We start from the raw sequence: 16,661 nt of genomic DNA, 5'->3' as shown, positions 1-16,661 counted from the left end.
AAAGCTCAGTTGGATAGAATGGTGCAGCAAGGTGTGATTTGTCCAGTCATAGAACCAACTGAATGGGTATCGTCCATGGTAGGCCATCCAAAAAAGGCTCAGATGAAATCAGAATATGCATTGACCCAAGAGATTTGAATAAAGCATTAAAAAGACCATATCATCCAATGCGCACAGTTGAAGAAGTTGCACCTCTAATACCGACTGCCACTGTATTTTCTGTTTTGGATGCAAAGAGTTCATTTTGGCAAGTGATGCTTGATTGCAAATCCTCATTTCTAACTATTTTTGGTACTCCATTTGGCAGATACAGATTCCTAAGGATGACATTTGGAATAACTTCTGCAAGTGAGGTTTTTCAGCATGCAATGGAGCAAATTTTTTTGGGTTATCCGTGTTCCATAATAGTAGATAATCTGTTGGTTGGAGGCAATGGTGAAGCAGAGCATGACAGAAATCTCAAGAAAGTTCTAGACAGAGCACATGAACTGAACTTAAAGCTCAATCCTCTGAAGTGCAAATTCAGACTTCCAGAAGTTACGTATGTAGGACATTTGTTTACAAGTACAGGCTTGAGACCTGACCTGACCAAGCAAGCAGCTATTCTAGAAATGTCAGTGCCAGACAATGTGCAAAGTTTACATAGTTCTTATAATTGTACTACATGTTCAATTCAGAGACATTAAAATTAGCTGCTAATGAGCATTTTCTCCATGTTACTCTTGTATGTCTCTGAATCTGTTGTTATCACACACATGCACACACATGCACACATGTGCACACGTGCACATGCGCACACACATACACAAAGAGAGACAAAGAGCATTCTGGGAGGTGATACTGGCTTCCAGCTTCCCACCCTGACCACTGTGCTCACCATTTATCGAGTTTAACATACCCATGTTGATTTCTTTGTTTTGAGTGATTTCTCTCACTTCTTTGCATTTGTCTGACTGTGTTGTTCATATAAGTTTGGCGCTATTAGGGATGGCATATCTAAGCTTCATTAAAGCTTTTCTTATTGTGGATGTTCATTAAGTTTTCCATATGTCAGCTCCCTTTACTACAGTGTGTTGGACTGTGAGGCCCAGTTGAGGCAGTGTACATAAGTCAAGGAGGGGTGTGGGTGGGGGGGCTTGGCCCCTGAAAAATAAAATTCTTTTTTTTTTTTTTTTTTTTTCAAATGTACACTTTTTTGGGGTTTAATATTTAAAAAAGCATAACTATCTTTGTAGTAAACAAATCAACTGTTGAAAAACCATGGTGGACTGCCCCCACAAAACATTTGCTTTTATTTTTCCTTGGCTTGTTGAATCCACTGTAATATAAGCAAAACAGCACTTCCACATGCTTTGGTTAGATGTGCCAGGTAAAGTGCACTTCTAATCTGCTTTTCCCAAGACATGCCATACTCCTTCCTTTAAACCATGCTTTATTTTCCTTTAGTTCACAGCATTTACCTTATTGTATGTCTGCTAATGATGTGAAGCAGTAATATTCTGATTTCTGTAACACCCTCCCATTCTGCTCATATTACTGCTGATATTTTGCTATTAAGGCTATTTGAAATATTTGCATAGTGCTTACTGTATGCTTCCTTATTGTATAAACATGCAGAAGCACGGTCACTGTGATTGTGCTGACGTTCTAGGAATGATGCAGCACTGAGCTCTTTAACAGTTAAAAAAGTAAAAAGGCACGAGAAACAGCAGCTAATTAAGAAACTCCTAGCCCGAGGAGTTCCTGTGATGATAGAGTGCATTCCCCAGTGTAAAGAGGCAATCTTGTGGTCCATGTCCTCACACACATGAAAACTAGACTAAAGGGTAGAAATGGGTGTATAGGTCAGTATGAAAAATGGGAAAGAAGGCAGATGAAAGCACATAAGTAAACAGTTAAAGAATGACAATTATGGGGGAGGGGAAAGAAGGGTAATCGTTGTAGTACAGGTGCCCATTTTCTATATAGTAAGAGAGAAAAGTAGGGAAGGAAATAAGGGAAGTTGGATGGTTGGTAAGAAGGTTAGAGTAGGTTGCAAGGACAAATGAATAAACATAGAACACACAAAGGACTGACAGGGAAGGGGATGACACACTTGGGGGATGGATTAAGAGACATCAGGCAAACAAAGAGAAGACAATGATGACAGAGAGGATAGCACAACAAACATGTGGGGGGGGCAATGACATAAAATGGAGGGAGTAAAACATTAGGATTTGGATAGGGTAGGTAACACCAGTACCATTTTGCCTAGTCAGACCCAGTGGAAGTCTGCACATCACATTGCACTTTCCCACAAAAGGGTTCAGGTTCTTAATGGACTGCCAGTGATGGCCACAGATGCAACTCTGCAAATCACAAGAGTCTTTCCAGGTGGCCAATACAGGCTTCTATGAACAAGTTCACCAGTTGACCAGTTCTCCACCACCTGTGGAAACTGCCTCTGGATGACATATTTTTTACCCCCGGCAGAGACACCAGGTCGAACAGCAGTACTCTGAGTCAGTGATACTCTATCAGGGACTAAGGTAGGGGTACCTATCAACCTCCCATAAGGAGGAGGCAGCCCTAGTAGGCTCAACTGCAGGTGTCCTTGGTGGGGTTTGCTTGTGGAGACTGCTGGTCTGCGAAAGAGCCATATGCACTGCTGTGACAGATGTTTTATAGGAAACTAAAAAAGGTGGAGGTAAACAGCATAACAAAATAAAGCATTATCTAGAAAGGATAGTGACAAAGAGGAATGGGCAAGAAATGCAGACATAAAATGAAATGCAATCTTTTAGCAGATAGTTAGGAATATGTGGTAGTTCAGTTACAGCACCAATATTATTATGAGAAAGCATAACTGAAATTCACAAGGACAACTACAAATATAAAAGTATTTGCTGATAACTGCGACCTATGAATACTGAGCATCTTATAGGAGCACCTGGACTCTAACTGCTCTGCCTGTGCTTGTCCTGCATATTCATGTGCTGTAATTAAGATGAGCTACATTAATGTCACTATGTGGGATAGGAAAACAATTCTTTACACTATACTTACAATACATCTCAGGTGCCTGCACTCTGACCTCTTCTTCCCATTTGTAAAGAAGGTCAGGATGGCACCTGTTCAGGTCACTGTAGGTACATAGGTAGGTACTAGGCTATTGGCCCTAGGGCCTATATAAGTCTAGCCAAAAATGTACCCTGGCTTTCGCCACCCAAGAAAATTATTTTCCTGTGCACCTGTCGAGCAGAGCCACAGAAGTGATCCCTGGGGTGAATTTCCTATTTACTATCCAATCATCAATATTTTTCTTGAAGAGTGCTAATAAGGAGCTTTGTTTGACATAGATAGGTAGTCTGTTCTAGAGTATGGGAAGTCTCTGGGACAGGAATCTAGCCCTCCAGCATGTTCTGTTTATTGTGGTGACAAGGTTTAGGTCCCTAGAGCGTGAAGCTTGGAGGGATTGGGATTTCATTAAGTGGAGCATGTCCAACAGCTCTGGGTTTGACATAGCTTTGTATGTTAGGCAGAGATCGCCTCTGAGTAGGCGATATGTGAAGGAGTAAAGCTGGAGTTTTTTGAGCCGGTCTGCATAGGGCATCTGTTTGAGGCCGGTAATCCTCCTTGTGAGGTATTTCTGCAGCATTTCCAGTTGTTGTAGATGTCTTGTGAGGTACATATCAAAAGGGGGTGTTGTACTCTATAATGGGTCTAATGAGTGATGAGTAGAGGGGAACAATGACCTCTTTTTTTCTGGATGAGAAACCTTTTGTGATGAGGTGAGCCACATAGAAGGATTGCCTGCACTATTCACCAGTGTGTGGAATGACAGTGGCATCAATAAGTGTCCTAGTGAAATAGTTCCAGGCATTCACCCTATAATGGGGACCTTCATAGGTATCCCCAATGAAAATGGTCTAAGTGGTCTTTCTGTAAAAACAGCAGAAAGATTTTGCTCTCTTGTGAGGGCCACCAAGGTGCCGTGCATGTACCAATGCCAATGGAAACCATGACCTTATGCTAGGTCTCATACCACAAAATTATAGTTGGCATTTCATGGTCATGCCTGTTCTAAGAACTGACACACAATATAGAGCAATTTAGTAACATCACCAGTGGCATGGCATGAAAGGGACAATAGCATTCTGAATGCATCCACTAAGGAATGAAAGGTGTAAAATATGGTAGTCATAGCTGTGCTTTAAAGCATGCTGGTCCCCTAGTACAGAGGCAGTACTGCCTCTATATCTAGCAGGCCTAAACCATAAAATGCAAGGAGTCTTTCTAACATTAAGTCACCCAGACATGTTCAGTGACCCTTGCAGGTCCTCAGGCAGGTGCACAACATCAGACTTGAAGAGTAAAATCAGCCATTCAGAGACCTCCATGAGCTGAGCCCTCATATGCATAAGCATTGTGCTTAGGGGTCCATATTGTGCAATATAAATTGATGTGACTGCACAGAGGCTCATTGCAGTACATATTACAAAAACATTTTAAAAACAATAATTTTACAATTTTCAAAGATAATACAAAAACATCTACAGTTTAAATAATGTTACCAAATTAGACATAATGGGAAAACATTGGTTATGAAGAGATACAACTTATATGACAATTATTTAATATTTCGAGACATTTTAGCCACTTTAGAGAGAAATCAAAGGTAAGTTAGTATAATACAAACATGAATTGCAATATGAAGTGAGAGAAAAACTGGGTTTTGGGATATTTATATAGAGAGTCAAGAGAGGGAATTAGATTGAAGTAAGGAAGTGAAGAAGGGAGAATAAGGACATGTAAGGTATGACTAGGTACTTGTTCGTGTTTAGGCATGTAGTTTATCCTTGAGTGACAAGAACAGAGACAAATTGTGGATAGGTAGTCTTTCAGAATGTTTTTTTAGGAAATGATGAACTGATGGATACAGGTAAGGAGTTCCAGATCTTAGCAACATGTTATGAGTATAGATTTCATAGGTCTATAGACACATAAAGGTTTTTGGACATTGTATTGTAATGACTGATTAGGAGCATAGTTGTGTAGAATGGTACTTCTTGCTGCACAATCAGATGAATGCTGGGTAATGCTATAGGTAGTAAAAGGCTATGTATATATTACTTAATGGGGTACTTCTAACCAGTTTAGGCTTTTTGGCACTATACAGTACTGGGTTCTGAAAGGGGTATTTGCTATAAATTTAGCCACTTTATTACAGCTTTGTTCAAGTTTTGATTTTTTGTGATGCCTGGAGGTTAGTAAGGATGGGAGCGCCATGAGGTAAACCTGAATTTCACAAACTCCAGTAAGTGATATAACCAGTAAAGAAATACAAGAAAATACTGAGTGAAAGTGTTTGTAGTATCATTGTAGTATCATTACTGGATCACATATCACTTAAAGTCATTTTATCTACGGTAAAATACGGGGGAAAAAATCTGTCTTACAGAACAGACTGCTATATTTTTTACTGAGACTCCCTCTGGACGCATTTTGTGAAGTAAGTCAGTAAACCTTTCCATGTAGACAGTGCTTCACTACACAGGAGAAAAATATGAAATAAACAAGCAAAATAAATGAAAACAATTCTGCGTAGTAAGCATTTCATCCCATGTTGAAGTCTGTTACAAGCATTTTATCTCATGTTGTTGAAGTTTTCTTGAACTAAGAGTTCCCATATGGATTTTGTCTAATCACTAACATGGTTTCTATTTTCTTTGCAGCATTATTTTATTGGGAACTGTGCCTTTTTTCATTTGAAAAGGTTGTTTATTTAGGAGAAATACAGCCAATACATAATATCTCAGTTGCACTGGGGTCAAGCATCTGCTAAACATTGTTATTGGGAGGTCTGAACTACAAAGAACGTATACAGGTTTTTAAGACAGTGTAGCACGTAGAATCTCTCTGCTAGAATTTAAACTCAATTTTAGTATTAAATGTTTGGCTCTGAATTGTATATCCCACAATATTCTGGTCACGCCATCTGTTTTCCAGATGTTTTGTCAATGTTTTTAAACAATTTTTGTGATTTTGATGACAGCACAACATCTGTTGCTTTGAAGATCCCTGCTTTTATTAACCCATTTCTACAAACTATTGAATAAGAAAAAAATGACAATATTTCACATTATGACTCTGATGTGCTTCCTGACAGTCTGGAAAATCTATAATGCTGCGCTTCAGTGTGATATGCCTTCATCCAGTATTACCAAGACACCTGTGTGCTTTAAAGCATCATGTCTATCAGTGTTATCCCCACAAAATTAATGGGCCAGGAAATAAAAAGCAGACCTATCAAGTTAATTTTCCTGTTGCAAAATGAAAGAAGTTTTCCCACTCAGTGTTATTTTGGTTTTAATATTCGCAGCATCATTGACCAAAAGGCCATCAGTACACAAAATGTAATGATGGTTCACTCATCTCAGCACAGCAAAGTGTCCTGCACTAATTCCACTGCCAAAAACATAATGATTTTTATTTTTTCGCAGCAGGTATTGTGGCTCATAAAAGGCACAATACCAAACTGCAATATCAAGAAATAAATTATTTTGTGAGAATAATGCCAGGCAGTGCACCAAAAATAAATATAATTCATCCAGAGCGGGCATGCTCAAGTAACATAAGAAACTGCTGAGATACTTAACAGTATCAGGGAGAGAGGTGCAACATAAAAGCATGTTTTGCCTTACCTTGTTACCTGTCTAGATTCAGTCAAAAAGAGGCAAAATGTTTATTTCAATATGGAGCATGCTGGTGAATAGTGATAGTTTCTTTATAAACACAAAAACATATATGCCAGTGATGAAATAATGTCTGCTCCTGTTATGGTTTTATTTATTTAGTTATGAATATATCTATCTATCCCACCATCTATCTGTCTAGATATCTATAACATAGCATTTTAATCATATTTTTTCATTTAGTTATTAATACATCTGTCTATCCCTCCATGTATCTGTGTCAAAATATTTATAACGTAGCATTTAATCATATTTTCTTGAGCAAAGGAAATGTAGGCAAACACGTACTAAACAATGACACAGTAGTGATAAACAAATTCAGACTTTGTGCAAAAGTTCAGTTTTTAACAACTTTTTGTTCTAGACACTGGATGACAATGTGGAGAAAGCTACAATGGAACTTATTATTTCCATTCAGTATGCATCTCACTCACCTCTAGCACGTATGGGATTTAACAACAATACTACAGCAATCATTTCCAACAGTATACACTTGCATTTCTTTACTGCATCCAACACTTCCTGAAGCTTATGTTACAGAGAATATATGGTAGAACTTTAATGGAATTTATTTCATTCCTGGCAAGGGGCAAAATTCCTTATCTAAAACAAACTATGCTTAGAATTTGCTGCTTAGGGTAGTCTCTGAGCTGGTCAGGGAGTCACCTGTCTAGGTCCATCTGGCAAGCCAGTGGTCTAGAGTAAGATCTTTGCCCATTAATTAGTAGTATTAACATATACTATTAGTGCACTGATAATGACTGATGTGTTATATTACTGTGACTTGAAAGCAGCCTTTTCATAATTTTTGCAGCACTTTATTAATACTTTTTCAGTTAATCTAGAAGGTTAAGGGTCTAGATTGTCAATCTGCTTTCTATGCCAAGTGTGCAAAGTCTGAAACTTTCTCCTCCCTTTACTTTATCTTTTGTTAAATATTTAAAGTAAGATGTTAAGAGCATTCCTCACCCCAGGGATCATGTCAGTTGCCCTGCTAGACAGGGGTCCAGGGAAGTAAATAGTGTGGGAAGAAATAGCCAGGGAATTGTTATGGCTAGGCTTGTATAGGCCCTAGGGCCGATAGCCTAGTACCAACCTATGAACCTATGAACCCATGAATCTATGTGTAGTGGTGGTACAGAGGACTAGCTCTCTGATAAATAGCTGTGTGTGTGGTAAGGTTAAAGTGTTGAAAATCCCCCCATACCCCTTTTTTACTTTAAATTGTTTTTTCCCCCAAGACATAAGGTAATGTATCAGAATATCACTGCTGTGTTGCAGCAGTGCAGAGAGCTGAAGCTCTGCTGAAGTGCTATTTGTAAAGGCTGATGGGACAGAGCTTGAATCTTTTTAAGACCCTTTAGGACACAGTATAAAGAGTACTGCTAGTGTCATTGTCCCTGTCCCCCGCCTCACGTCTTTCATGCTGCAAAACCTATTCTAGAATCTTTTTAAGTGTCTTCAGGGAATGATATAAAGAATAGCCCTGGCTTCTATTGCACTCCCAGTCCATGTCTTTCATGGTGCAGAACTTGTTCTATTACATTTTTAAGTACCTTTACAACACAATATAAAGAGTGTCACTGGTGTGTAGTGTTCCATACCCCTCAATATTGCAGGATATGATTTTTAGTGTAAGGCAGTACGAAGGAATGACTTCTCCCTCTCCACACACAGACACACACACACACACACACACACAATTATATTCACAGTCACACTCACCCTTCACTCATATACGCAGGCACAAAAAAACCTACCCTACCTTTTCCCTAACTAGCCCCCCCCCCACTTCGACCACATAGGCAGATCTATAGTCACACACACACACACACACACACACACACACACACACACACACACACACACACACACACACACACACACACACACACACACACACACACACACACACACACACACACACCTAAACACATACCTACACACATGTACCTGAGGCCACTTATCTCTGTACATAAATTCACACATGCAGCCAAACACATACACTCACCTCCCAGCACTACCTTACTACTAAAATCCCTGGCACTTATCTCAAATGTGATCTCACCCATTGGAAGTAATGGATTAATATGATCTTTTAGCTATGTTCATTAACACGGCTGCCTGAGGTAACATACACAGCCAAGTGACTCCCTGAATCATTCTGCTGCAGAAATGCCTTACTGCAACCATTTTGGAGTGACAGAATGTGGCTAATTAACATAGATTGCTCCCCTAGAATGCCTCACTTGCAGTAGGTCACAGATACAGCCCACCATAGTATCATACCACTTTGTGGTACAGTGTTATGGTAGGGCTGTCTCTGAACTGGAAATGTTTACCATAGAGAGTAAAATGGGCTTACTCCTTGAGGTAACATTTCTAAATTCCACCTATGGTTTCATACTCTTTATTCAAAGCATCATTGCAAGCAGCAGAACTGCTGTTTTGTCACTCTTTTGTGGTGTGGGCTCAGTCATTCTTTAGGCAGAAGACATTTGTGTGCTCATGCTAGCAGTTATTTTGTTTTTCACAATATGTGCACTATCTGTATTTATTAAATTATAATTTTTCTATAACAAGTTCATAGCTGAAAAATGGTCACTGTCATCCAATCCACCTATTTGTTCAAGATTAATGCAAAAACAAATAACATAAACAAACCCCGGGATTCATGAAACTTGCGCCAGGCACAGGCATAGCGTAGGCGGAATAATGCCAAATATGGCCGTCAAGCGATTCAGGTATGATCCAATACCACGTGCACTACCGGCATACGCCAGAACTGCGCAGCCCTCAGCATAGGTATGCTAATCACCCCATGTGCAGTGTTGCACCATGCAAATGAAGGCAGATAGTGATTCATGAAGTGGTGCAGGTGTAGCATAAGCCCACAGAAATGTAAACCAAAAAACACGGTTTACATTTTCCCAAACAGAACATCGGAGCTATGGAAGCGGACCAGACTCATGTATTACAAAGTTAACATATGCCAATGGCTAAATACACAGCCAATGGCATTAGAAAAGATGCACAACACCTAAAAAACAACATTTAATGTCATGTCCACAGTAACGCACAGTACAACCACAGGGCATGTGTGCGCAAACTGGAACATAAAGAAAATATATAAAAATGTCATAAAATCGCAATGTAATACAAATCAGGTTTACACCATAATACACAATGGCAGGCACGGAACACCACAACCAAAGTGCAAGGGTTGCTAAGGGCCTGCGACAGTGTTCAGCGTGGTAACTATGAATTAGTAGTCAATGCCATGCAAATGAGGCAGATAATACTGAATCACAAATGTCCCGCCGGATGAAGGTTGAACCATACGGCGCAGCACTATAACACCGAGGAGTGGCTCAGAGGAGATACATGACATCAGCAGAGGGGTGTGCCACCATAGCAGCAAGCACATTGGAGCAATGCAAATCTGGCCTGGCTGTTGCTAAGCAAAGCTGCAGGACAGGGGTGGGGAGGAAGGTATAGAATCGTTTAGTTGAGAGCACACATGGTGCCCAAAAGCGCATGTGTACAGGGATGAAAATGTGCCTGAAACCCAGTAAGCGGATGCACGCGGCGCGAACAATAGCACAAACAGGAAGGTCAGGGGAAGAAAATAAGGAAATGCTGAAATAGGGTAATTGGTGTACTAATGAGCAATCAACACCAATCAACTCACGGTGGCCAATCGACGGCAGCTGTCAAGTCTGCTCGCAGAAACCTGCAAAACAGGATAGGGGAGGCATCGGAATGCAAAGAAAGGAGGGGAGGCACTGGATTGCAAAGATAGGAGATCTGTCATAGCAGAGCAAAGCAAACCAACAGTAGACCGGCAATAGCACACATTACGCAAGATACGCCAGGTCTAGGAAAGTACAAATGAAAGCAGGCTGCTGGATGCATGCCAGAAAATGGTAGGTGGTATGTGCAGAAATGTAAAGGGAAGGTCAAGAGGTAATCCACGGCAGCCAAATGTAATTCAACACTAAAGGCACCACAATAGTAGTTCCGGTAGTAAAACACATAAGATACCCTGTAGCTACAATCGTACATACACACCCTATGACATCATCGGTGTTCACAGCACAATAGTATAAAGTCTGAAAGCACCCAACACGCACCTGTGAATTCCCAAACACTGCACCATAGGTGTAAACACACGGGGAACTTTTAAAATGTACATGTTGGCAGCTGCCATAGCTGTGATTCATCAGCATGTGTCAGAGACTGACGGTGTTGTGGAGGATGATGCCGACAACCACTGCAGGCCCCGGAGGAGGAGAAGAGTGTTCAGACCAAGGGTAATCTACCAGGGGCTACATGATCTGGAGATAGTAGAGCGTTACAGGGTGGACAGGGACATCTTACAGCAAATAGTGGAGCTGTGCTGGCCACGCCTGAGAACCAGAAATAACAGAGGGGAACCCATCCCAGTGGACACGAAGGTATGTGTAAGCAACTAGCCACAGGTACCTTTCAAAGGCCAACTGGAGATATAATGGGGATCTCACAGGCATCACCATCCAGGGTACTACACCAGTTCCTGGATGCCATGTTACCACATGCCAATTAGCATATATACTTCCCCCGAACTCAGGAGGAGTTGGCCAGCAATATGCGTCACTTCCACCATGTGGCACACTACCCGGAGGTACTGGGTGCAATAGACTGCACGCACATACAAATCAAGTCACCACCCAGTGAGCATGGTAGGCGCTACATAAACCACAAGGGATTCCACTCCATCAACTGCCAGGTCATAGCAATGGATGTGTGTGCTGGCAGCCCTGGAAGCTACCATGACTCCCATATCTGGCATGCCTCACAGCTGTATCAGGTATTTGTCAGGGGGGACATCCCACATGGCCACCTTGTGGGGGATGCTGGCTATGCACTGGAGCCATGGATGATGACTCCCATCAGAAATGCACACACACCCATGCAAGAACGCCATAATGAGGCATACGCACAAACCAGAATCATCATAGAGCGTGTGTTCGGGATGCTGAAATCACGGTTCCGGTGCTTGGACACATCTGGTGGAGCCTTGCAGTACTCTCCAGGCACATGTGCCCACATCGTCATAGTATGTGCCATGCTACATAATATGATCCTGCGGAAACAGCTGCAGCAGGGATAAAATGGTGAAGGCCCTCATAGCCCAACGCAATTGCCAAGGCCATCACAGACACAAAGGGATTCAGACCATGAACACACTGTGCCAGCCCCAGTAGGCAGACAGAGGCATGCCCAATATGCCTACACCTTGGCAAAGAGGGAACATATAGCACATACTCTGACAGTGTAGGCCCCTGCGGACTGACACACCTCTCCACCTGCACACACAGTAAAATGGATGGCACACAAGCACGACCACCTGTAAATTGTAATGTATAGGTGGCCCACTGTGTGAATCCTACATAGGCAGCCCTCAAACATTGTACACACAACAGCTATTGGAACAAGGAATGTCAACACCTGAACAGTACATGCGCCTATCAGCACATGGTGGTGCTGTGTGTATAGGTTCCCAGGTACATCGGTAGGTACACGGCCAATTGTCAGAGGCCATACACCAAATGGGGCAAACAGTGTCCGCTGTCGCCACAACATCAAGTAACCAACTGTCACGTAGAGGAGCAGAGGCAATCATGGCAGCACATGTGTGTAAGCACTGTTCTGCACACACTCAGCACAGAGTCCCTACTGTGTTAATGAGGGGCTCCAGATAATATAATCATGGATGTTGTGTCAAGGCATGGGATGTACCCATGACAGGTACTCATCACCCCAGCATGCTCCACCCACAGTCGTTTGAAGGTGTAGCACAGTATTGTGTGTGGCTCACTGAGATATACATACCCAATGCCGGAGCACATCCAGTAAACATCACATGGACATACCATTAACTGGACTCATCAATATGTAAACTAACTGAGTTACCCATGTGAGTGCAGTATGGAGTAACAGCCATAGTATACTCCATGTACAAAACGACATAACACGTACAAATCCCAGATGGCCATATGTTAAATGCAGTGACCGTCGTTCATGTTCCCGGTCCCACATCCTGCAAAGGATGTAACGTAATCCTGAAGGCACGAGTAATGCATGTCAGATGCATGTCAGCAGATCATGTTTAGCACACGTTACCGGGAATATGCATTGCCCACTGCTGGTAAGCAACGTTTGGATGTGCAATGGATATGCGCAAAACAGGAATAAGTTACTCTGAATATCACGCACATCACGGTCAATGATGTCCAGAACAGGTGAAACCAGCATTATTCACCCCTGTACTAATAGCACCTGCTCTGAAGGATAAAACGACCACTGCCAGGTGTAGAACACGCAATCATGTATCGAATCACCTAACACTATTGCTAAGCAAGATGTACCTATGGTAGGGATGCCACCTCTTCAAATGACTAATGTGGGACATACATCAGATGTCTGCAGGCCGACACATACACCTGGCCAGTATGAAAAGCAGAACTGCACTGTTTTGCCTAGATAATAGCTCATTCTTGTAATGTTGACTTACTTATTCTGTTTGTTGGTTCAGATACAGAATAACTGTTTTATGCGATTATTACATCAACTATAGGAAATAAGTATGTTCTAAAATCACAGGACATTTGCCATGTTTACAAATATTTTGCAGGACACAACTGCCCAAAGAGGGACTGTCCCTCACAGAGTGGGACAGCTGGCAACCCTAACCTATGACAGGTGTGTAATGTGACAGGTACAGACACAAACGTGCAGAGTCCAGGAAACAGTATACACCAACAAGTACACAATGAAAGGTGTAGCTTGCCTGTCACTTTCCCCATCAGATATATATATATATATATATATATATATATATATATATATATATATATATATATACATATATACATATATATAATACAGATAGAAAGGGCGATAGAGTGATATATGTTGATATATATGGATTCAGCGATATCTGCAAATATATATAGATAGGTCAACGACATTCATAACACCTTGGAGGTACAAATAATTAGGATACCGCCAACTATGGAATGTGTAACATACTGACATGCATAACCACGAGGCTGAAAGACCGAAAGAACACAGTACCGGAACAGTACAACCGTGAGTAATAGTATGATGATATGAATGGATAATTAGTCACCGCTGCCGGTGTTGCGGTCCACATAGGTACTGTGTTCAACTGTGTTTGTGAGTGCCATAGTCTGTGTATGTGTGTGTTGAGGGTGCTGTGTGCATCCCCGTGTGACTGTAATGTGTGTGTGTGTGTCCGCATCATGTGTCTGTCAGTGCCAACTCGGAGGTAGATCACTACGGTAGGTGTAGGTATAGCTAGCCATAGGCATACGGTTACCACCTGTCCCACATTAGGAGGGACAGCCCCTCCCTGGGCAGGTGTGTCCTGACATAAAACATTACAAAGGGCAAATGTCCGAGATCGTAGGACATTAATATGTCCCATATATAATGTAATAGTAGCATTAAATAGTTATGCCTGTATGTAAGAAATGTGAATGTTACATGCAATATGATAAGTAGCCAAAGTCCCACAAAAATAGGTATGTATTGAGGATAAAAGTATGTGCTATCCTGTGTACTGACCGTGGCTATGTGTTGGCCTGTAACACTGCTGTGTGTCTCGGAAGTGTCCAACAATGGCCATATGAAAAGGTGGCAACCCATGGCAAAGAGGTTCCGTTACCAACACAACTGCAATGACTGCAAATATCTGGGACAGAAATACACGGGATAGCTGTCATGTAGACATATCCCTTTACATATCACTGCAATTTCGGAGGTACAGAAGTATCAACCTCACCTGCATACTATATAGAAACCAATTAACAATGTTCCAATGTACAATCCCGTAACATAAGTCTACTAACTGATAGCTCTTTAATTAGGGACGGAGCCCACACACATATATATGGAATATGTGGAAATGCAAGCCCCACAAACCTGTATATGCTACGTACACCCACCGACATCCCCCACACTAGAAACTATAGCAATACAGACTGTAATAGCAGCACAAACATCCAGTCAGTCAATTACAACTGCAGAACCATCAACATACCTTGTGAGAGACACAATTAAAGGCGCCATGCAAAATTGCAGTCGTTGTATAGTGGAACAAACGGCGATGTTACAGGTTTTGTTTGCAATAGTCCGTTAACAGACGTTGGGATAACAGGTACACCCACATGTTGAACCACATACTCTAGCTGTCACACACAATCCACGGGGGACATGAATCCAAAGTATACTTGTCTCTATGCATAGCAGTTGCAATTACACATAACAAAACACAATACAGGCCGTCTCCCCGAAGGTAGGGAAAATGGGCAACGCCCAAGTGCAGAAGTCAATTATACCCCACTGTTGCCACGTAATTGGCGAATGGAGTAGCTGCACAGCTGATATGCAAGTAATTAGTCACTCAGAAACACCAATAGGTGGCAGGAAACCACGTTACAGGTATCGACGTATATAAGGAAGACTTGCCAGAAATTCAAACCGTATGCTCATACAAAATACCCATGTAAGCAGTGTGAGAGAGATAGAGACGAAAGTCCGTAACAATAACAAGGTATGTAGAACACTCCGTATGTAAGTTTATGTATAGCATGTTTTGTATTAATTATCTACTGTATGTATAGCCTGGTTTGCATTAATTAAAAGTGTCTGCAATGCATAACGTGGGAAAAGGTATTTATGTAGTGATGTCTTGCTGAGCATACTTAAGCTTGTAGAAACTGTGCGTCCAGCAGTGGGCCACAAGGTACACATCACAGACACCACAAGGGGTGCTACATGAGGGCTTTAAACAGAACAATTACATACAACCCGCCGTCAGTGGTAGGGTATGTCCAACAAGTATGTGCCATAGCCGGGGATAGTATATGTTGATATACTGTCACAGTAGGCATGTGTATGGGCATATAGCGACAATGACATGTCTAAGGTGGTCCTGCTGTGCAAGTATGCTTCGCATTATGGGATACTATGTAAAATATGTGTAATGTATAGTATTGTAGGTAGATATGTCAGATATTCTATACAGCATAACAGGCACATCATGCATACCAAAGGCATCGTCTATTGGCATGTACAATAACAGGATACATATGGCTTGTAGGCACAGGACATTGTAATAGCATGATAGCTAATATAAATGGAAGGGCTAGCAAGTAACCATGCACAAAGGACATGTAATAGCTTCACAGGTTCATAGTGGGGTACTATGCAGTCTGGCAAGTCTATGTGTAAGCACAACTACAGTGTTCACACCAGTGGCACCTCTCTAGGGTAGTGTCCTGTGATCAGCAGAGCCATGTGTTACCTGCACCTCTGCACAGTACAGCCACTGCAGTGATCCCTGGTGTACATGTGTCTCCCAAACACCAAGGGAGGTATCACATGAACAGTGCTACTGAGTGCCCCTACGTGATGTACATAGGAGTCATGTTCCAAAGCATGGTGAGTGTCCGGTTTGGGAATGTAACCCTGAAGCACATCCCACTCATTGTTGCGTGTGTGCACATATCCATGAGCATGTTGCTCACAGTGGCATTTGCATATGTGGAGTATATCCATTAATATTGTTGTGGACATGGACCCTGTCTGTTCAGCAGAGGTCACCCCTGAGTATGTAGTATGCAAATGTGTACAGACATGATGTCCGTAGTTCAGCCACATACCTTAGCTGTTGGAGCTCAATAAACGTCATGGCGTGTTAATGTTGTGGTATGTAAAGCTGTAGCTGCTGTGTAAGGTACACCCTTAATGGGGTGGTGTACCCTTGAATGTGTGTAGAAGTCTTGAGTTCAGAGGTACAGTGGGTGCCTATATACCAGCTACACATCCAGTGCAGATAAGTGTGGCCATGTAGAAGGA

This window comes from Protopterus annectens, chromosome 3.part0 (genome assembly GCF_019279795.1).
Source record: "Protopterus annectens isolate FY-2018-M chromosome 3.part0, PAN1.0, whole genome shotgun sequence".
NCBI lineage: Eukaryota > Metazoa > Chordata > Ceratodontiformes > Protopteridae > Protopterus > Protopterus annectens.
This window is presented reverse-complemented; position numbering follows the sequence as displayed.